The sequence below is a fragment of the Thunnus albacares genome, chromosome 16 (assembly GCF_914725855.1).
Source record: "Thunnus albacares chromosome 16, fThuAlb1.1, whole genome shotgun sequence".
NCBI lineage: Eukaryota > Metazoa > Chordata > Actinopteri > Scombriformes > Scombridae > Thunnus > Thunnus albacares.
The window spans coordinates 24,609,493-24,632,946 of NC_058121.1; the positions used below are offsets into that span (position 1 = coordinate 24,609,493).

The 23,454-nt window shown below is 37.9% G+C and overlaps 1 protein-coding gene and 1 long non-coding RNA gene across 4 annotated transcripts in view; one reads left to right on the top strand and one right to left on the bottom strand.

Moving 5' to 3' along the window:
* The first annotated feature begins 3,706 nt into the window (after positions 1-3,706).
* LOC122999343 (filamin-A-interacting protein 1) overlaps positions 3,707-23,454 on the top strand; it is a 48,193-nt gene continuing 28,445 nt past the window's right edge. For all 3 annotated transcript variants that reach the window (XM_044376189.1, XM_044376191.1, XM_044376188.1), the window contains exon 1: positions 3,707-4,141. The gene's annotated coding sequence lies outside the window, so the exon portion shown is untranslated. The remainder of the gene's footprint in view (positions 4,142-23,454) is intronic.
* LOC122999348 lies at positions 7,377-10,450 on the bottom strand. The gene is made up of 2 exons (XR_006407696.1): positions 9,115-10,450; positions 7,377-8,692 (listed from the first exon to the last, which is right to left on the bottom strand). It is a non-coding gene; the product is annotated as an uncharacterized LOC122999348 (long non-coding RNA).

Sequence of the window (23,454 nt, forward strand, 5' to 3'; positions counted from 1 at the left end):
TTTAACGCCCGACTCCGACTCACTTTTATTAGGAACAAATGTTCTTGTATTTACAGCCGCGAATAAATCATGTTCTGTTTGAAAAGACTCGCCTGCTCCAGCTTCACTAAAACTGCTGAGCAAGTCAGGAAAGCAGGTCCAGAGGCCCTTTTTTTTTGAAAATGAAAAACAATGAATAAAGAGAAATTAGTGTGGACCCACACCCATTCATTTACACTGCAGAGCTGCACTAAAACTGTGCTGAAGAGCTGCATAACAAGCTGATTGCTGACAATAATAAAACTCAACATGTTTATTAAAGCAACAAAATCTCTTTTCTTCCGTCATTCATCTTTCTGTAATTGTGTATTCTTATTTTAATCATTTAAACTCAAATATTTGTGCCCTTAAAAAGTCTTGAAGTGTCCTGAATTAATTAGTTTTATGCCTTAAAAATTTACATCTTACATTTTAATTTTTAAAACTGATATTTTTCTTTTCTTTTCTTTTCTTTTTTTCACAGACCACCTGTTGCTTTATGTTCCTTCACGAGCTCTTAGATCTCCTACTGCAGGTTTGCTAGATACTCGTCAGCTTACCCAAAAGAAAACTGGAGATGCAGATTTCCTCAATTATGCTCCCAAATTATGGAACGCCTTATCTAATGACATTAGAGAAGCAGGCTCGTTTGAAAGCTTTAAATGACTTTTTGACCTAGCCTTTCTATAGTATGATTTTTGCACCATATCCCACCATCTTTAAGACACTTTTTATTATTTTTCATGAATGATTATGTCTTTTACTTAAGAATTTTAGCTGTGTTTCCTTTTTAAGATATTCTTGTCCTCTCTTTTAATGCAATGCACTCATTTTTCATTTTTCTTGTTTTCCTCCTTTTATTCTAAGCATGTATTCCTGTTTAATGTTCTTAATGTCTCTCTTTTGTTTTTTTTATCTCTTTAACGTGAAGCACTTTGAGCTGCATTTTGTATCAAAAAATGCTATACAAATAAAGTTATTATTATTATCATTACTTGTAACCTTGGTAACTGTAAATTGACCAAAGAAAGAAAAAAAAACAAAACAAAAAACTTCACTCAAAGTACACTTACTAGCTTTTTTTTCTCCGACAAACGAACAAACTGTGCCCGAGTGGGAAGACTTTAAGATGCGGTTGAAAACTTACCATTACATAGTAAAAATAATTTATAAGTAAGTAAGTAAAGTTTATTTCTAGAGCACATTTAAACACAGCTTAAACTGACCAAAGTGCTGTACAGAAAGGAAAAAAAAAACACAGAAAGAGAAAATACCAACAACAACAATAAACAACAATGTACAAATACAGAATTACAGACATGATAACAGATTGAAGCCAGTGAATAAAAATGTGTCTTTAACTTAGATTTAAAAACAGAGATGAAAGGAGCACATCTGATATCTAACGAGGAGCAACTGCAAAGTCACCTTTTAGTTTTAGTCGTTGGGACATAGAAGAGAGATTTATCTTCACATCTAAGAGACCTGAGTGTCTGTGAATAAGGACCATTATTCAGATCAGCAAGGTCTTAAATTAAATTCTAAAATAAACAAGGAGCCAATGAAGAGAGACTAGGACCGGAGTGATGTGTTCACACTTTTTAGTACCAGTCAACATCCTTGCAGCTGTATTTTGGTCCATCTGTAGGCGAGTTAATGAAGACTGGGGAAGGCTTAAATACAGGGAACTGCAGTAGTCCAGTCGTGATGTAATGAAGGCATGAATTACTTTTTCCATATCATGGAAAGACAGAATTGGCTTGAGTTTGGAAATGGTTCTCAACTGATAGTAACAACAGAGCTGATTTGCTTGTCAAGTCAGAGCTAAGGATGAAGGATAACACCATCTGCTTTATAAGAAATAGTAAGTCAAGATTATGGCTTCTTAAATCTAAATTATGAGACAGTATGATATGATTATGAAATAAGGCCACGTTCAGACCGACATTAGCTCTGCATGAAAAAACGCAGCCTTTCTTATTCATTTGAATGGAGACCGTCTGTCGGAGCAGGGCAGCAACCCAGAGAGCTGCGGCTGAAAAGTTGAACCAGACTCAACTTTTGCTGCAACACAACATGACGTCATCCTGCAAGACACCGCGTTGGGCTATCACATACATGCAAGTGCACATTCCTGGTGGATTACTTTGTAGTTATAACCGTTCCAGAGTTGTAAAAATCCTGTCTGTGAGTATTACAAAGTCCAACTAGACTTTCTGGCTGGTATTTCATTGCCTCACGACACCTTAAACTTGCATTAAATGATTTTTTGGCCTCTTGGGGTTAGTGGAAACAAGCAGTGAACACAACACTGACATATCATCAGCTTTTAAGTTGATGTGTTGAACTTGTCAGCAAACAGTTGATTATTTCCACATCCAGCAGTTACGGAGCCTCATTATTATTCATTTGGAGTTGTGTTTCTGTCCACCTGGTGAATGTAAATCCAATATTTACTCTCTTTTTGCTCTGTGTTTGTTCTCTACCACCTCCTGAGGGAAATATCTGGCTCTTTAGCTGCTAAATGCTCCACTATGTTCACCAGCTAACTGTGTGTGTTTGCTGTTTGGTGTTGAGCAGGTAGTGTACAGTGGCTTTTTAGAGCTTTTTCTCTAAAAACAGCTGCCTGCTGCGGCTGAAAACGACACTATGAGAGTGCCGAGAGTGAACCAGAACAGTAAAGTTGCAGCCGGACAGATAAACAATAAGCTGAAACTCATTATAAAGCTCCATAAAGCCAAGAGGAGCTGCAGAGTCGCTGTAGGTTCATCACCACGAGCCACGATCAACACATTACGCACAGCTCAGACATTGATATCATGAAAATATAGATTATAGCTGCTTTAAACAACTCAGCCCCACCCATGTTTTAACGCTGGGCAGTTTTCTGACTGAATTCCCTCTAACAAGTTTAAAATTTGACTTTCTATCTCAGAGAGAGTGAATAAGCGTCAAACTGTTCCTTTAAGAAGAAGGTATTTCTGAACATCTCTAATATTTTCTCATGAACCGCTGCATTTATATGAATAAAAACATTCTGACGTCACTGCATAGTTGTCTTATCACTGTGTATTTTAATCCAGAGCTCCAGCAACTCAAATGTGAATGTTTTCTGGTTTCTTTAGTCCTCTGTGACAGTAAACTTGACTCTCTGTGGGTTGCGGACTGTTGGTCGGGACATTTGAGGACATCAGCTTGGGCTTTGGGAAACCGTGATCGACATTTTTCATCATTTTTGTGACATTCATGGGCCAAACAACTCATTGATTGATCAAGAAAATAATCAACCCTGATGGAGGTATGGTATGGTCTTTCTGAGTCCTTTTATCACCATTAAAACTGTCTTTTATATGACGCAAATCTAATTTAATTTAAAATAAATCTAATTTAAAATAAATCCCCCCCCAAATCCAACATGACATGCAACTTTGGCATCTCTCCTAGATCTAAAAGTAAAGATTTTGTGGCTTTGTGAAACAGAACGAAGCCGATTATCAAAGCCAAACCAACATAAAACTATCACACAACTAATGCCAATCTCATTAAACCAACACAAACTCACCCGGGCAGGGCAGAGCCGAGTCCCTGGCTGTGAGCAGCAGCAGCAGCAGGAGGAGGAGGAGGAGTGGTCAGGCTGCTGGACGGACTGATAGTTCAGCTGTTGGGGGTTTGGAAAAGCCTCAGTCAGTTCAGCTGCTAACACAGACTGAGAGCACAGGTTATATATAGAGCAGACTCTCACTCCTGTCCAGGAACAAACAGGCTGAAGGAGAAGCTGAACATCTTGTGGCGGAAAGAAGAACAGGTTTTTATTTAGGCTTAAATAGTCTTGATTCTTCACATCTCTCCCTCTCCCTCTTTCTGTCTGTCTCACACTGTGAGTTTACAGACCAAACTTGGAGAAAACGAAGAAGCTTCACACCGTTCAGTTAGTTTGCCTTAAAATTTTGGCAGAGGAGAAGAAAGAAAAAAGTGAAGGTTGGGACTGAGAGGAAAGTTAAAGGAAAGAAGATATTTAAGAGATAAACTGACAGATGTTGTGCTGCCAGTGAACTTATTGAAAAAGAACTGGAGTCATTTCGGGACTGAACGACTGCGACACCTTGGAAGTGCTGAGAGACAGGTAGGAAAAGTTTGATGTCATCACCAACAGGTGTCTATTAAAGTTTGACTCTCGTTAATGTTGAAAAAGGTTTTGACGTTTGCTGGTGGAAGAAAAAAACAACAAATTTTTGATAATATATACTTTGTGTAATACTCAAATATTGTATTTATCATCTATAAATTATGAGAAAAGTCAATTTAACAGCAAATACCCCAAAATTCTCATAAATTAAATGCATATAAGATAGTAAAAGCTTATTGATTATTGTAATACCAAACAAAATAACTTCTTTAACAAGGATGATGTCAGTGCTGCAGTGATTTGTTGGGATGAGTTTATTAACTGAATTTTGATGGTTGAACAAGGTATTAACACAATATAAAAGTAAACATACCAAATGTCATGACACCTTCCGATATGTGCAGATTTTCTTGCTTTTTAAAATACTTTTGTTATTTGAACACTTTTCGGGGTTTTGGACTCTATTCAAACAAAAACTGCATCATGTAAAGATGTTGCTCCTTGAAGACATCAGTCAATATTTTTTTGACATTTTATAGACTAAATGATTAAAGTCATCAAAGTATATTATAAAGAACTATCCAGAGATTAATTAACAATGACAATAGTTTAAGTATTTGTATGATGTTTGCTGGGAATTACTGTGAAGGTGTTGAAAACTGTCACAAATTATTCTTTCTTGTCTGTATTTACAGAAATTTGCCACTTTATGATTCACCTTCAGGTGTACTTTTGCAAATTTATTTTGTAATACTGTTAACATATAAGTAAAGCACAATATAAACTGAAATGACATGGATAATTAGGTAACACCAGCATTATTTTAAGGAGAGGTTCTTAAGGAAAATCTAATTTCAACCACTTTATCATTTTAGTTTATATTGTGCATACATGGTGCATATAGTTGAATAAATTTGTGCTTAAAGGACTAGTATGTAAGATTTAGTGACCTCTATTGTCAGAAATGGAATAGGTTCCTCATAAGTATGTTTTAATCAGTGTATAATCACCTGAAAATAAGATTCAGTGTGTTTTTGTTATCTTAGAATGAGCCCTTTATGTCTATATAGGGAGCGGGTTCTTTTCCACGGAGCCCGCCATGTTGCACCGCCATGTTTCTTCAGTAGCCCAGAACAAACAAACCAAACACTGGCTCTAGAGAGGACCTTTCGCATTTTTTATGCATTTTTCGTAAGATTTGTGGCCCCCATAGGCTCTCCTATATGCTTGAAAGTGAGGGGAGGGGTATTCAGATGGTTGCAATCTGCAGCCTCACCACTAGATGCCACTAAATCCTACACACTGGTCCTTTAATTGAGTGACAATGTGTCAACAGCTCATTAAGTGCATTTCCATTTCCTTGTTTTTATTTGAATTTTCAATTTGTGCATAAAAAACAAGTGGAAACGCTGAAAATGTAAAGAAAATTCTTGTTTTTTATGCTTGGCTGAGGTGTAAAAGTTGTATCAATAAAAGCAAAATGCGACAAAGTGCAATGTAAACAGACTTAGTGGATAAATGATGATGTACATGAAGAATGTGACTTAAACGTCACTCAAGCTTCCACTGAAGAGACGCAAACATTAAATCTGTGTGGAGCGATGAGGAGACTGTAACATTTCTCAAATCAATACATGAAACAAACAGAAATGACATGTTTTCCACATGGTTTTCCATCATTTGAGCTTTGACTGCTGCTCTTCTAATGATGTCATCTCATTGTGTCCTCTTCTTCTGCAATAATTTAATATCACCAAATAGAGAATTAGTGCCACCAGCTGTTTATCAGCAATGACCCAACTCCTAATATTCGCAAAACAATGGATGGAAATCTTTTTTTTTTTGACTTTCTGGAAATTTGGTTAAAATTTGCCTTACTTTTGGATGGAAACCTTGCTGTTTTTGCTGTGATGGTCCCCTAGGTAGTTAATCCAATCCCGTTTGTCATTGTAATCACTGATAAATCCATATCCTGATAAAACAAAACATTTAAATTCTGATCCCATGTCGAGTTTACTTATGCAGCCCAAAAGTCACACATTTGTCCAAGAGGGATTTACAATCTTTATGACATATGACATCCTCTATCCTCGAGATCCTCGATCCAGATTAGAGACAACTCCTCAAAATACCCTTTAATGGAAAAAAGGGAGAAACAGAGGATGCAACAGATGTTATGATACAGAGCAGATAAAAGAAGCCATAGAAATGACACAATGGAGAAATAAAGTCCAGAATACATAATGTTAAGATAATATAAAGCGTATGGAGTGAAAAGTGTGATTCTGAGTTTCTGGAATGAGCGTACACCCACTAAACCATGTTGAGTGTCTGTCTGTGCTCCTACTGACTCATGAATGCAGCGGCTGTGAGACAGCCACACAGTGAATCAGTGAGTTATGACTCCCTTCATTCACAGCCCACTAAATGCTTGTTTCAGGAAGCCATACATTAGAAGGCATTCATTTAATAGATCTTTTTTTTCTCTGGGGGACGAGCTGCTCTTACCGATAGCTGCACAATATGGAGGCACAGAGATGATGCAACACACAAAATAATGGCAGCTTCTGTAGAGCCACAATAGCTGTAGGAGTGTAGGGATGGTAGTCCACCATTTTAGTCCAGACTGAAATATCTCAACAACTGTACAATGGATTAGCATGAAATTTGGTCCAACCATTCATGGTCCACAGAGGAGAAATCCTGCTGACTTTGGTTATCCTCTGGGTTTCACTCTAGCGCCACCATGAGGTAGACATCTTTGGTTTTTAAGTGAAATGTCTCAACAACTATTGGCTGGATTGCTGTAACATTTGGTACAAACATTCATGTCACCATTACGATTAGTTGTATCAACTTTGGTGATCCCCCGACTATTCCTGTTGCGCCATCATCAGGTTAAAGTTTTAATTTGTCCAATATTTTGGTTCATGAATACCTGCCAAACTGACATGATTGTACTTGTTAGCATGCTAACATGCTAAACTAAGATGGGTTGAGTCCAAAATCGCTCCCTCCTTCACTCATTCACCACTCCCTATAACAGACACTCAATAGTTTAGCCAATAGTGAGCAGCAAATGGAGATTTAGGACACCCACTAAGCATTATTATCATTTTGCATCATTACACTGTCACCTGTAGAGTCACACAATGTAATTTCACATCTATAAAATTATGGGATTGTTAGCAGAAAGTAATGTGCATGTGATGGACACTGCCTTTTCATTCCATTATTTGAGTTTTTTAAGCAACAAAGATAGAGATAGCAGATTACCACTTTTAGCTCAAGGGCACTGATGTGACATCTCACGGACAGGGCAGGTCTCTCCCCTTAAATATGGAAAACATGGCCCATTTGATCTATGTGAAAGCCAAACAATAAACAGAGGGGCTCTTTGGCTCGACCTTCTGTGTTATTGTACCCAGCATGCTTTGCCCTGCCCAGATCTCCCGGGACCTTCCTCTCCATTAATAGCTTTTCTTTCCACTGTTTTCATTGCAGGTTATTTTAAAATCCCACCAAAAGGCTTATTCGTTGTGAACATCCAGGCAGCAGAAACCAAGACTGTGGAGTTGGTCATTTTCACTGAATATTCAGTAACTTCAGTTGTATATCAAGATAGAAACAGAAAAGAAAAATTTGAAGTTAAAACCCTGAAAATCCTCCCAAAAATCTGGGTTTTAGATGTCACCTTTGTCAGCCTGTCTGTCAGCAGGACGTCTCAAGCTCAAATTTATCAACACGTTTCCATGAAATTCGGTGGACAACTCGGCGCCACGCCAAGGGACCACTGATTGGGTTTTGGTGATGATCCATATCTGGGATTTCTACCAGTTGTTTTAAATCCTTTTGGGATGCTGAAAGGGTCAAAAACATATAATTTACACTAAAAATGTTGTGTTGATAGAACACAATGTGGTGAAGAATTGTTGCTGTGTCACTTTTGGTTTGTGATGTTGGTTATGTGGTCGTTTAGCAGTATTAATATTTCGTGGTCTGCAGAGATTTATTCCCCATCCTTCGGTAACCCCCTAACTTTTGTTCAACGTCACCATGAGGTCAAACTTTCCACTGAGGGCCATGATAAGGTATTTCAAAAACTAATGGCCTGGGGTTTATTCCAAGAAGCAGGATGACTAACTTATCTGGACAACTTTCCAGAATCAAAGCCAACCCAGGTCTTTGTCAAGCCCATTTTTCAGATTTGAGAGTTTTCAAGTCCAAGTTCATCTTTTTTATTTGTCATTTGTGCAGAATAACATGTAATCTGTACAATGAAATGCTTAAAATGAGGCTCGGGACAGCAATGCAGGCAAGAGTAATTACAATAACACAATTACACAATAACAATAAGTAAGCAAAGATAAAACAAACAAAAAAATAAGACAGAAAAACTACTACAGATAAGGAAGCAAAGTTATCCAGCTAACTGTGCGATTTTGGGCTGTCTGAAAGTTGACAATCATGAGAGAACCGTGGTGAAATCTTTGGTCGTCGATCTAAAACATTGTCCTTGATTCCACCATGAGACACATACGGTGGCCCCTAAAGACAAAGCAAACACAAGACTGAAAGCACAAACATTAAGAAAAACACGCTCAAATAATCGAGAAATGCTACAAATACCAAAACATATTTAAAAAAAGGGAAAACATGTAAAAAGAAGCGCTCTGGGCTGCTTAAGTGACACCATCAGGTCAAATTGACCATTTTGAACACAAGATATCAAAAAGCAATAGCTGGATTTCAATGGCGTTAGCTGTGGATCATTCATGTTCCTCAGAGGACTATTCACAATAAATTGGTGACCCCCTAGCTGACCAGCACCACCAGTAGGACAAAATTCCTACTAGATCCTACAAGATAGAGAAGAGATTTACTGTGTTGATACTCAATTTGCAGTTTTCTCTCTCAACTATGAACACAACATACATACAGAATTAAAGAATAAATGTGTAGAAATGTACCAAACTCAGGTGCTTCCATACAGATCACTAGGGAAATCTGAATAGTTTGTTGAGTATAAAAATGATGTGAATCAGATCTCAAACCAAGCGACGTGCTGGACAGCGATCTCCACCTCCATCATCAAAACACAAAACGAGGAAATATGTTTCTGAACAGTGATGTTCATCCCTCCAGTAGAGTTCAGAGACTTACAGAATCTATGAGGAGGAGCATTGAAGAAGTTACTAACACGCTTAATGTTCGGATTTACTTTCATTCGTTACGTGTCTGGAAAGTTTTATCTGCTGAAAACACTCAATGAGAGACAGATAACCTCGTTGTCTGGTACCATTCAGTGAGCCATGCAAAAAGTACCGAAAAAGACATGCTTGTTTTATTAAAATATTAACTGCAGGGGAGTTAAGCATCTTTTTTCCTCTGACCTTCATCTGTACTTCATCATCTCTTCTGATAAGTTTTCTGTCAATGTTTGCCTTGAAATCGGCTGCTTCATGTTGCAACAGAGTCACTGTGTCTTCCAGTGGCAGCCCAAGGCCAGCTGATAAGAAGGGAACCATGAGATCATTCTGCTAATTCAGCTCAGTAATCTGTGAGGGATGCTAACAGGGGGACTTTTAGCAGAGTCTGCCCTCTTGTTTGGTTTCATAACAGCAACTGATGTTCCCATGACAGCATAACAGGGACCAGAAAGGAGGACTGGGTTTGTTTGGGTACAGTTTCCCTTTCCAGGAGGGCACATTAAACAACTGATAACATCATGATGGATGACTCTGGGAAAGATGTGATGTTGGGGATCCTGCAATTAAAGCTCTTTGTTGTTGCAGGTTCACAGCTCCTCTCTGAGCCCCCCAATAAGCAACAGAGTCATGTGAATCGTTGGGGGTCACCATGCTGCTTTTCTGAATAAAACTAGAATTTCTGAATTCGTGTCACATGAGGAGACTGCATCACTGTTCCAAATTACATTTTTCTCCTCAAGAAAAGCAGTCTGGCTGCCAATTTGTCCAAGTGCCCAAACAAATTAAACCTATGCAGCGTAGAAAGCATCGTACCCGACTATGGGCATGCTAATCTGTTTACTTTAGCATGTTAGCATGCTAATGTGCCCCTAGTGTGGCCATAAATCAGCCAAGTATCCCTATGAATTATGTTCATGTTGGACAATTCCCTACCTCACCATATATGTCCAGTGCCAATGCAGGAAGTAATGTGTTCTTTATGAAGTGAGGTGGAAAGAAACAGTTCGGAGGTTGGCCGTGTAGCATGAACGCCAAGTTAACGCTCACTCTTTTATTGACCATAACTACGACTTTTCTCTAATCTTAACCATACTGTAGTTCCTATGTGCAGATGCAACAATTGCATTGAATGTCAGGCGATAGGGTTATATGGACTTACAGTGTTTAAGTTTAAATGCTCCTGCACACTATTATCAGCTCTTAAAACAATACTCACATGCCCATATATACAGTAAAAATGTACAAGTGTTAGTGGTCGCTGACATTTCTCGTGTCCATACTGGCTTTAAAGAAATCCCTTTCTAAAGGAATTTCAATAGAAGATATGTAGAAAAAATGCAAAGTAAAAAGTACATTTGAAGCTAATATGATGCTTTAGCAGTCAGAGTAAGTCAAGTCGAGTAGGTATCCATGGGGTCCAGGTGTAAGTGGATGTGTAAATAGGCTAAGATGTTAGCTGTATAAACCTTATAAAGTGATAAAATGTCGATGGTTTTGTTCTGCTGCCCCCAAGAGGCCAAAATACAGCTGTAATAGATGATTCTATAGTACAAATTAAAAAGTAATTCGCTAAAGCTTCTAATTTGTGAGATAATAGGACACACTCAAGAGCCTAAATTTAGCAGATTCTTGCTATTACTGATTTTTAGCCATGCTAGTGGGCTATGTTGTTCAGTTAGTCGGTCAGTCCGCCACTTTGGTCCAGACTGAAACATCTCAACAATTATTCAATGGATTCCCATTAAATTTTGTACAGATATTTAAAGTGTCCAAAATATAATTCTGATGACTTTTTTGATCCTCTGATATTTCCTGTAGCGCCACCAGCAGGTCAAAGGTTTCACTGACTCTGTGAAATGTCTCAGCAGCTACTACTGGATGGATTGGTAAAGACATTCATGGTTCACAGAGGATGAATCAGACTGACTCTGGTGATCCTGTGACTTTTCCTTTATTGCCACCAGGAGGTTCACATTTGTAGTTTTGAGTGAAATGTCTCAACAACTATTAGATGGATTGCTATAAATTCTGGTATAAACATTTATGCCCCCTTAAGAGGGAATTATTGGTGAATCATTGACTTTTCCTCTAGTTCCTTCATCTGGGCGAATGTTCAATGTGTCCAATACTTCGGTTTATGACCAATTCTTATCAGCCTCAGCTGTATTTTGTGTTTAGTGCTAATTTGCAAATGTTAGCATGCTACCACGCTAAACTAAGACAGTGAACATGGTAAACAACCTGCCACAACATGCATCTTGACTTTAGCATTTAGCTCAAAGAGCCGCTAGCATGGCTGTAGATTCTTCGCCTTGTACTATTTTGTCAGATTTAAACTCAACACAAAACCTTCTCACGGATATAAAGAAGCTTCATGCTTACTTAATAAATTTCTATGTCTTTACTTGTAAACTAAACGTCTCCTCTGAGGCCTTTAGGAGTCTTCTCTGAGGCCACTTATGGGATGGTCAAAGTTTATTCCTCTCTTGTGAGTCATTTCTCAAGTCAGTGACAGACATAATTGCTGGTAGGCTGACCACCAACCACTTAAGATTCATCAGCGTTCGGTAGCTAAATGGCTCGTAAAAATGTAAAATGACGCAAGATGAGCAGTGACCATACCCTCTTTCACCCTCGTGATATTCTGCTCCCCTCTCTTTACTCCCAGCCCCCCTTTCTCCTCTCAAAGTTTATGAGGGAAGTGACCTCATGCTCATTCCATTTGAAAGGCATGTGAGACTTGGCCGCTTGTCGGCTGCATGTTGGGAGTGATGTCAGCTTTCTGGACTGGTCACCACTGATTAGAGCTCTTGCACAAACCGCTGGGAGGATAAAAACCTGCCTTGTCTCAGCCCATGAATTCCCCCCCAAGACTGACGTGGTCTGGGAATATAGTGTAATTTGGACTGTTAAAGCTGCTCTGAGCAAGATTTTTTTTGTGTACTGGCTGCAACAGAAAGGAGCATTAAGGTGTCATAATGGGACATTGGCTCTTTGTTAAGGAAATTACAAATCAAATCTTAACCGTGAAGATATTTTCTCAAATAGAAACAAAGAAGTTCTTCATTCAGGCAAAACTCAACTGCTTCCAAATGTGTATATGTGCTGATAGACATCTTAATCATGAATACTGAGCTACAAGTGTGAGAGGCTGTGAATAAAAGCATCCAATACTAGAAAAGTAATATAACACTTGAGCTTCTCAGGTCATTTTTGAAGACTTTCTGCTGAACCTTAAATCTCTTAAAAAGGCTTCATTAGGTTGGAGAAAGATTGTAGTTTTGGATAAATATTAAAAAGTAAACACATTATGCCTCATGTCACCAATGACTTTTTCAATATTTGACCAAGACCACCATCATTTCCCTGATCTCTAACGTGCTCCTGGAGTTGACTAAACACAAACATAAAATGTTAATCATGCTTTATGATATATATTTGGCAGATACATTCAGTGGCAAAGCCTTGCAGCCATTCTTTAAAACGTCTCCTTATTTTGTTAAAAGGTAAAAGGTGGATTTGTGTTTCTTTCAAAAACATATTTGCTCTTATAAAGCAGTAGCATATAAACTCTGGGGTGACGTTGTAGTCTGTCACACTCATAATATAAACTGTTTACATATGACAAAGACTTCATGCCTTTTAAAGTAATTTCTGAAAATCTGTCCATTTATACCGAAACAGAAAACAAAGTTGTTGAATCTTTTTTTTAATTCCTCTTTCTGCTGGAAACCAGCAAAACCTTTCAACAACAGAGTTTTCCAGCAGGTTAAACCTTCACTCTGGTGGACAATCTACACTGAACAGTTGATTTAAACTTACATATCAGTAGCCTAAATTTTTGTGTCAATTTTCAGGCAAACAAACAAGTATAAAATGGTAATCATGGCTCATATCTGCCACCCTGCTCTGCTGTCGATGAAAACACTATTTTATACTTGCAACATAAACCAGTTGAGGTCAATGACATCATGAAGCTTATTTTTTCATTTATATATTTTCACTTTGTGCTTTCAGGCAAATAAACTACTATCAAACAGTGATTCGATTGTGTCATAATTTCCAGCTGCACGAAGGCAGTAATTCCTGCGCTGCTGCACTCAGACTGTAGATCAACTTACTACACTTACAAGATCATCTGACAACTTATACAGATCAATCACAACAGCTGTATTGTGATCGGCTGTATTAGTAAGGCCAGAGGAACTCTAGCTCTACCTCACTGAACAAAAATACTTGTAGCATTTGGTAATGTTTATCCATGAAAGGTCAGGATTACAAACGACTTTCCTTCTTCTTTTCAACAGAGATGTAGATAACTCTGAAATAACCTGCCTGCACTGAGTCCAAAACCTCTGACTCGCTTTTCACGCTTGGTTTTACATTAAACTGGGCTGCATTCATGTTTTCTATTTTTGGCGTGGCCTGTTCAGGGCCCTGCTGCTCACTCATCCGTGGGGCTCTAATACCTCCATGTAAGGTCGCAGGTAATGATTGCAGGGTCGTTGCAATTGAAAGGCAGAGGTCGTCTGCAACATGATACTGTGGATAAACCTGAATCTCATATCATTTAATGTGTGTAGCCACTGCAGAAACCTTACTGCTGCTGTCAACAAGTGACTTTCTGACTTTGTGGTTTAGACACACTATAGATTTTAATTAAAACATCTCATTCCAGAAAAAGTTTTTAATACATTTCATGAAGTATAGATGGAGGATAATCCTGAGAAAAACAGTTTTAAGTCGACTAATGCCTTTTTAACCCTTTTAGATCACATCCTCGGTCATATTGTGCACCTATTTAACAATATATGCCCAAAAATACAAAAAAGACATTTCTTTGTATTCTTATATAAAAAATCCAATCATATTTTTCTTCGGCAAAAGAAAATACGACGTGTGCTTATGTAGGCTTGAACCAACCAATTTCAACCAATAATATCATGACATCCACCCATCAATCAATCTTCAACTTTTAGCATCACAGAGCTGAGATTCATTATGACTCGTCCACTTTTCAACGTTCAAATCAAATTCCTCCCAACGTTACGTCCCATCTGTCTATCTCGTTTCACGATACACTTGTTAGATACTCACGAAATGTTGTTTCATCTGGACTTTAATCATATTTTGTAAAAATGGGAAATAGCACCATTTGTTGTCATAATTGCAATAAATTTGTTGTGGCTAAAACTCGTAAAATGTATCAGATTAACATACCAAATTTGGTGTAATTTAGATATTGATGAGCTAGATTTTTTCCCCCCAAAATAAGCCTGTTAATAAAATGTAGCCTGAATATTGCAACTACGATATAGCATTTCACAATGATGATTATTAGCATTTAGACTCTGCAGCAAATTAGTCATTTTGAGACAAAACAGAACTGGTTAACAGAGGTAGCTTTTGCATTTTTAGACACTCTAGCTGCATGGCTCTGGATGGTAATGTTAGTGGTCAGTCCACCACTTTGGTCAATCAGCTCAACAACTGTTGGATGGACTGCCATGAAATTTGGTACAAATATCTGTGGTCCTGAGATGATTAATCCTACCAACTTTGATGATCCTGAGTTTTCATATAGCACCACCAGCAGCAGTAAGTTTTCACTTATTCAGTTAAATTTCTCAACATCTACTTCATACATACTTAATAGACGCACTCTGGCCTGAATAACAATTTAATCCAAACTGGGAACAAAATTTAACCGCAACCTGAGCTGGATCGCTATCACATCACCTCAGCTGTCTTCATTCAGCTGCCCGCTAGTCACCACAGTTAGCAAAGTTGTTGTGGAGCGTAGGAGTAAAATGTCTTGTTCAAAACTAGCGGATACAAAAAAAAAGAAAGGTTGACGGTGAAAAACATGCATTTAATGATGACTGGACTAAGAAATATGTGTTCATTTTGCCTGACGGAAGTACTAAATTGTCGGGGAACACAAAACGCCACTATGACACCAAACATGCCAATTTTAAACAAAACTACTCTAAAAACATGAAGGTAAAAACCATGAAACTGAAACAGTTGAAGTCATGATATCAAGCAGAAAAACTGTAAAATGAAACATTTTCAACAGTGAATACAGTGAAGAACTCACTAATGAACACTTAGACCAGTGTCTCTGCCTGTCCATTGCATCCTTTTATGCTCAAGTTAAAAGACTCGGTTATATAACGAAGGTCTCACATTAATATAGAAACGCTGTATGGTATGACATTCCCATCAGCTCCAGTTGTACATTGTGTTTATTGATAAATAGAAAATGGAAGCTCGCTGTGATTTAAAAGGTGATACAGACTAAACCTGGATGAGTATCTCAGGCTTATTGTTTCAAACTCAGAGAGCAGCTGAGGACACACTCACCTTCCTCTCTTAAAGGTGAACTACTGATAAGAAATGTGAGATGAACTCGTTAAACAGTTATATAGAAGATGTTCCGCATTCTGTCTGGATATAGAAACAGTACTTTAAATGACACGTGCCGGCGGACGAGTGTCGATTATGATCCGTCTATTTCGGATGTAGCCATGACGTGCTAAAGATGGTAATGTGAGACTGTAGTGACATTCAAGCCCCAACTATAAGTGTCACTATTTCAAGCACGGGGTGCTTGATAGACTGATATTGGTCAAGCACTGTACAGTACATGTCAGCCTGAAATGTCGAGTGGTTTTCCATGGATCCATAAAACTTCTGACTGACACACTGATGCAAGAAAACTCTACCGGTTTCCTCACTGTGACTTCTGTGGTTTAGAACATGTTTTTGGAGGTATTTCTGTGTTACCATATCATTCTCGGTGCAGGTATATGTGCACATTCAGCATTTTGACCGGTGCAAAGTGGACGCCTGTGCAAGGGTTCACTGTGATTTATGAGCTCATTGGGCCTCTAAACTGCTTGTAACCTTATGACCTTTCCCTTACCGGGTTAAAAAGGTTGTCTGCGACTCTGATGGCTCTGGTTGGATGCATATTAGGAGGAGCTCAGGAGCTTTTCTCCTTGATTGAATCACTACTCAAACCCTTGTAAAGTTAAAAATGTCAACTTTATATTTTTTTTTGTTTGATGGCCACGTATCTTTGAACAATCCTGTCTCCTAGAAATGACGTTTATATATACGACTAAATTGCAACAGCAAATACGCTTTGCTAGACACGTAATGCTGGCTGAGTTATGTTTTCTCTCAATATTGTGAGAAAATGTTAACGTATTTGTCAAGTTGCAAAATGATACTGAACGTATGAGTGCATAGTTGTTATTTTCCACCAAAATATCTGATCTTGCAGTAAAATATCCGCTAGTAGAAACTTTTTATGGTTATGTTTAGACTCTGGCAGCAGTTGGTTAAGGTTAGAGAAAGATCGTGGTTTTGGTTTAATACAGAAAAGAAACTTGGATCCCAACATACTGATTAACATTTAAACAAAACATCAATCTTTCACTAACTGAAACCAAAGTCCTTTTGTTGCTTAAACCTGAACACACACAGGACTCAGGATGTGAACTTCGCTCTCTGGTGTCAGAGTCTGGCATCTTGTTCGCCCCCCATCCACCTCGACTTCAGAGCTTCATTCATTTGAAAAAATATTACCTGTAAACATAATACAGGCAGAGATTACATTTGTCAACGCAATGTAATTGGGAAAACAATTTATTTGTATATGAACGTAATTTCTACGAGACGGGGCTGCATTGAACTGTAAAATTGGAGTAAATATATATATTTTCACCTACTTTCCTATGTTTGCTTCTCTGTTTATATTTGTTGTCCTTGTTTTAGCTATACAGTATGTCTATGTTTAGCTTCCAATCCCTTTTATGCCTTAAAATCACTGGTTTTGGCATTTCTTAAAGTCATACAGCGTCTACATACAGTGTTTCTGAAACCATGTGTCACAAAGACAACAAGTTTCACATCTACGTTCTCTTGCTTGTGTTTAAAATATATCAACAATAATCAGCGAATTGTTATTTATTCTTGTCAGCTCCATAATAGTTTGTCATTGCTTCTCGTGAGCGTTGTGAAACACGCGCAAACAATTACTCTGGTATGTACAGATGGCGAGATAATCAAAACTATGACTGTCAGATAACAAGAGCATGTTAGAGTTTGCCTTGAAGAAAGTCTCTGACCCCTGAAGCTCTCTAATTAAAAAGATTCTTGCACAGATTTGAGTGTGCAGATGCTTTCTTCATTCAGTTTTATATATTTTTTTTTAGTTCCAGCACCTCTCCGGCAGCTAAGTCTGATAGCGGGTATTTTTTTTCTATTTTAGATAACAAGAGTACAAAACAGCACAAAGCAAACAGCTACCACAGTCACATTTTCCTACTTAAACCAAACAAAACAGTTTGGTAAACGTGTGACATCATCACAATACTTTTTGCCTCGGCTTAATTTATTCTTTTACTTTTACTGTTACGATCTAAAGAAGAACAAAACCAGTGAACCTAATAAAGATCTAATAATAATAATAAACGCTCATATGGATCCTATAATTACATTTGTTTGTGTAACATTCTTCACAAAACCATGTTTTAACAAACACAGAGTAAGACGGAGAGATTTTTAAATTATGATCACAAGAAAACAAAGGTTGATTTCTCAAAAATAAATTAGTTGACTCAGTTTTTAGTTGAATCTAATCAAACTTTAGAGCTTCTTGATTTAATCGATTAGTATAAATTCAACCATGGATTCGACTTAATGGCCGAATTTTAGCTGTTGTATCGTTGTGTGTTTCATGGTTCTTCCTGTAAAATAGATAAAAACTGAAGTCATAGATATAATCCTTCAGTTGCCGAAATAATCTCACCGCAAAGTCAGTTAAATAGCCGTACTGGAGCTTTCAATCACATCGTGTGATCTTCTTCCTCAGCAGATGGAGTTTGCTCAGTTCTCATGCTGTAGATGTTCATTTTTTCTGGAGTTTTCACTCATTTAGGTTTAAAAATCGAGCTTGAAAACAGCAGTCGACATGATTATATCACCACAAGGTCAATTAAGTTCTGTACATTATAGTTGACTTTACTTAAGTTTATGTTATGTTTATGTTATTATTTTGGATTAATGCGGGATTAAAGTTTATCTTTATTACTCCAGAAACTATTACTTTTATCATCATTTACAGCACTAATATTATTGTTTATGTGTTGCTTTGTCTTGTCAGCTTGCCACAGGGTTATTTTAGTCCCTGCTGCTGTTGTTTTATGGGGGAAAGGTAACAACTGGTGTACATAGTGTGTCTGATATAAATCCTCAGAGAGTCAAGTTACTTTGTTTACTGTCTTGCTGTGTTGGTCAAAGAACCTTTATTTGAGTGGCCTCACAGGCCGGGGTGATAGGAGAACACTAACCAGGATTACAATAATAATCCTCCGATCTGCAGATAAACCAGAAAATCATTCACACTAAATCTAATTTCCCCGTCGTGAATACACTCAAACTTTGACTCTTTAAAAGGCAGTTTGACCTGCACGTGAACCCGACGGCTCATGAGTCGTGCAGCTTTTCCACATCAGTACAGCCGAACGTCACGTGATGTGGCTAATAATCACAGACATGACTGTTGTTGGAATGCTGCTCTTTTTTCACGAGAAACCACCTTATTCATCCTCGGGCGGCAGCAGCAGCAGCAGCAGCAGCAGCAGTAGTTACCTCCCAGATTTCTCCCACCACCCGCATTTTTTTTTTTTTACAAGCTCAGTTGCGCAGAAATAGACCTCCAAACAGTCAGGGGCTCCCTGCCAGCTGAGCTCATAGAGGAGGCAAACTTTTGGCTGGTGGATGGTGGAGGTTTCCCATTAAAACTACGTCTCCGTACTGAGATGTGGTAGCTATTTGGATAATTGTTGCTCTGTTCAGCCACGGCATAGTGTTGCTTTCTGATGAGGCAAGTTTATATGTGTAGCGCCTTTCAACAACAAGGGAATTCAAACCACTTTACATCAGGTGTAAAAAAGGCATTAAAGGCAAGCTATAAAAGAAATACAGGGTAATATAAAAAGACATATAAACGGGATTTGAAAGAATAAAATAAAAGACAATTAGCTAAGAGAAAATAAGCACAACTCTGTGAGCTAAAAGATTAAAGAATTTAACACTAAACAAAAATGAGCTGAAGTGTGCAGAAAGGAGTTGAAGTGTATGAGCTGAAACGACAATATCTAACAATAACTGTAAGCACTCAAATGAAGTGTACCAAAAGGAGTTGAAGTATATTAGCCGAAAGGATCTGAAGAAGTCAGTTGATTCTTTGTGGTCGCTAGGACGGGAACAGGTGGATGCTCGGGCTTTTGCAGTGGTTGCTATGGCCTTTCTATGTGGTTGCTAGGTGGTTGCAATAGAGACGTCACATCCACTAGCTTCTGTAACTCAATGCAGTCTCTCATTTAGCGTTGTTCTCATCTGTCTTTCTGGAAAAAATGAAGCATGTTCCTGGAGTTTAGTCTCTATATTCTCAGACCGCTCGGCTCCACTGCAGCAGCTTCTATCAGAAATTTAAACCTTTGTTATTTTAACAATTATTTTGTTGTGCGCACAGATAAAACTACAGCCCCCATTAAAAGAACTACAAGTGCAGCGGCGCATATACTTATGTCCATAAAGGCAATAACATGCGCTCCTTGTAGAGCTGTCAGGAAATTTAGTGCTGGCAGCAGTGGTATGATTTTGTGTTTTTGCTGCAGATCTGTTATCATGAGCAAAATTCAACAAAGATACCGAACCGTGGATTAATGACAAAGTATATTCTATATGCTGTATACTCCTCCTGTTAACTGCCTCCTTCCTCTGAGGACTTTGTATCTAAACTCTTAACATCACTCCTGCAGCACAGATGACTGACTGCATTGCTTTCCCCCTTATGGTGAGTTACAGTGACAGGCCGGAGCTCTTTAAACCTCCTCACAAAGCTGCTCGCTCCCATATATAGTCATATCTGAAACTACATGCCTAAATCATATTGCACATGAAAAACACAAAGTTTCAAGAGCCACAAAGTTGAGTTGGTGGATTTGGACAGCTGCCATGTCTTACAAAGCAGACCTCAAGGAGATCTGTGCAGTTGCATTAAAGTCATGTCTAATCAGACGTCATATTTAGCTTCACATCTGAAGGCTCAGGACAGTTTCTAACGATTAACAACTTAAAAATTTAAGAAAAGGAACTAAAATAAACATGCAATTCCTTTATTGTGATGTATTTCCTGTTGAAATGAAATGTTGATGCTGTATAATTTAAAGCATAAACCACTAATGAGTAAAAGTCAGTTTTATTGGAAGGCAGGAACAAAGGTCAGAGGTTATTTTGCTAATATAATACACATAAAATAAAAGTATTCATTTAGGTTTAAATAGATAAACAATATGATACCAAAACATAGCTAACAAAATGAAAAAACTTGTTTTTTGTTTCATTAGCAGTAGGCTAATTGTTTTTTGTTTGTTATTTGAGGTCACTTAGGGGCAGCAGAACAAGCTGTAAACAAATCATTGACATATTATCACCTTATGAAGTTGCTGTGGCAGTTGTGTTCACAAACCATTGACTATTTATAGATCCAGCAGACACAGAACAACATTATCATCCCATTGGAGTCGTGTTCTCGTCCATCTGATGAAATCCAATATTTACTCTCCGTTTATTTGGCTCTTTAGCTGCTGGGTGTTTGGCTCCGTTCACCAGCTAGTCACTCACTTTAGTCAGGTTTCCATCCAAATATCATTCAAATTATAACCAAAATTTTAGAAAATCGCTAAAAGACAATGCAAATTCATTTGCGTTTCCATACGCTACTGTTTTGCAAATATTAATAGCTGAGTCAAAGTAAACAACTGGTGGCGCTGATTCTCTATTGAGTGCAGTAAACCACAAAAAGAAGAAGATGGCGCAACACGATGACATAATAAATAGAGCGACAGTCAAAGATAAAGTGCTACATATCTAAGCGATGGAGAGCATGTTGCTTTCATGTAGGTAATTGTCAGTGTATTACTTTGGGTGCACCAGTGGTGGACTTATTTAAGTACTGTACTGAAGTACAATTCTGATTGTACTGAAGTACAATTTCACTCATATGTTCAGTATAATAACTTGTACTTTACTTGAGTATTTCCATGTGATGCTACTTTATACCTCCACTCCACTACATTTCAGAGGGAAATTTTGTACTTTCTACTCCACTACATTTATTTGACAGCTTTAGTTACTTTTCCAATGAAGATTTGACACAATGGATAATATAACAAGCTTTTCAAATGAGATGAAGATGAAACCAGTGGTTTCCAAATTTTTTGGCTTTTTATGTCTTACAAAAAGCAGTGTGATGTTCAAATGTTCAAATGATCCAATATTTCAGCAAAAATCAAAGATTAGAAAAAAAGTCCAAAAACTGAAAACAGATTTGTGTATCAGAACTTTGTTTTTTCTTTCTTCTCCCATTAATCATCTCACGACCCCTCAGATTTATCTGGTGACCCTTTGAAGGGGCCTGATCCCTAGGTTGGGAACCACTGGACTAAACTAGCTAACTGTATATAAAGTAGTTGAAACTAGCTCCACCTCCAGCAGCTACAACAGTAACATGCTGCTCTAACACTGATGCTTCACTATTAATAATCTAATGATGTCATATATAATAATATATCAGCCAGAGGGACCAAACCACTACTTTTACTGCAATACTTGAACTACATCAACCTCATAATACTTATGTACTTTTACTGTAGTAGGATTTTTCATGCAGGACTTTTACTTGTAATGGAGTGTTTTTACATTGTTGTATTGGTATTTTTAGTAAAGTTCCACCCCTGGCGTCACCAATGCTAACATGTTCTGTACTGCAGTAAACTAAGCTAATTATGTCATGGTTGCTCTTAATCATGGGATAATGAACAGGGAATGACAGCCATTGTGTTGTAATGGTGTCCATTACATCCAGATAAAAATGACTTACCACAGAGGCCAGAAATGCTAGTGTGACCTATATTTACCTCATGATTCATTACAATATGAGCTGAAACAACTACAAAGAAACACAAACAAATAGATATTTAGGTATGTATTTGACCTCTGTTTAGTCCACAACTGTTGAGACGTTTTAAGCTCACTCAGTAAACAGGGAGTGGCTGTTTATTTACAACAAGTAGTGTTGTAGGACTGTAAGAGCTGCAGCTGTGAAGTAAAATGGAGGTTCAGGCATCCGTGGGATTGCTGATGGCTTATAAAGTGATAGCCCTGGAGCTGCCCCTCTGGACACAAGTGGGAAGACCCTAAAAATACCCCTTTTAAAATCTCACCAAACAAACAGCTGCGATTGCTACACAGCGTCCAGCTCATAAACAGAGGCGAAGTACGGCTATTAGGTGCATTTACACTGTAGTAGTCTACACAACAGATGAGTGCCAGATGTCTTTTTTTAGTCAGACGGCAGCATAAACCTTTCCTACGTCTGACCAGATAAACACACTGCTGAGCCACATTTAGTCTAGTTTGTTAATAGACGATACTAATAGCAAAATATAACACTAAGTGTTAGTGTTACTGTTAGCATATCAAGCATTATGCCGTGCTCACATCATGTTGTACAAACTATTATGAACAATTGTGGGAAAATCAGTTAACTTTATCCTCTAAGTTGTCAAAGATATCACGAATTTCTAACAGTTTTGACATCTCCCACTGCAGAAAGAATAAGCTTAGCTGTTCCTGCAAATTCCTGACAATTTACAATATGTAACACGACAGAAATAGCTAACTTAAGCTACATATATGGATGTAGAATTAAGGCTAGTAATGCAACAGGGTAACTATCTTGGAATAATGCATGAAAGCTCCCAAGGAGTTTTCCTGTTTCATTAGCTCTTAGCATTAGCACTAATGTAGCATAGCTATGACCATGTTAGCATAGTAACATTACTATGTTTGCATGTAACAATAAATGCTAACATTGATATGTAAATGTGTTAAGTGAGCATTAGTGCTGGCATTGGACATAATAACGTTTACATATTGTCATGCTAATGCTAATAATACCATAATGCTAATGTGAACTGAAGTGTTGGAGACTGATTGACCTGTTGGTGGCACTAAATG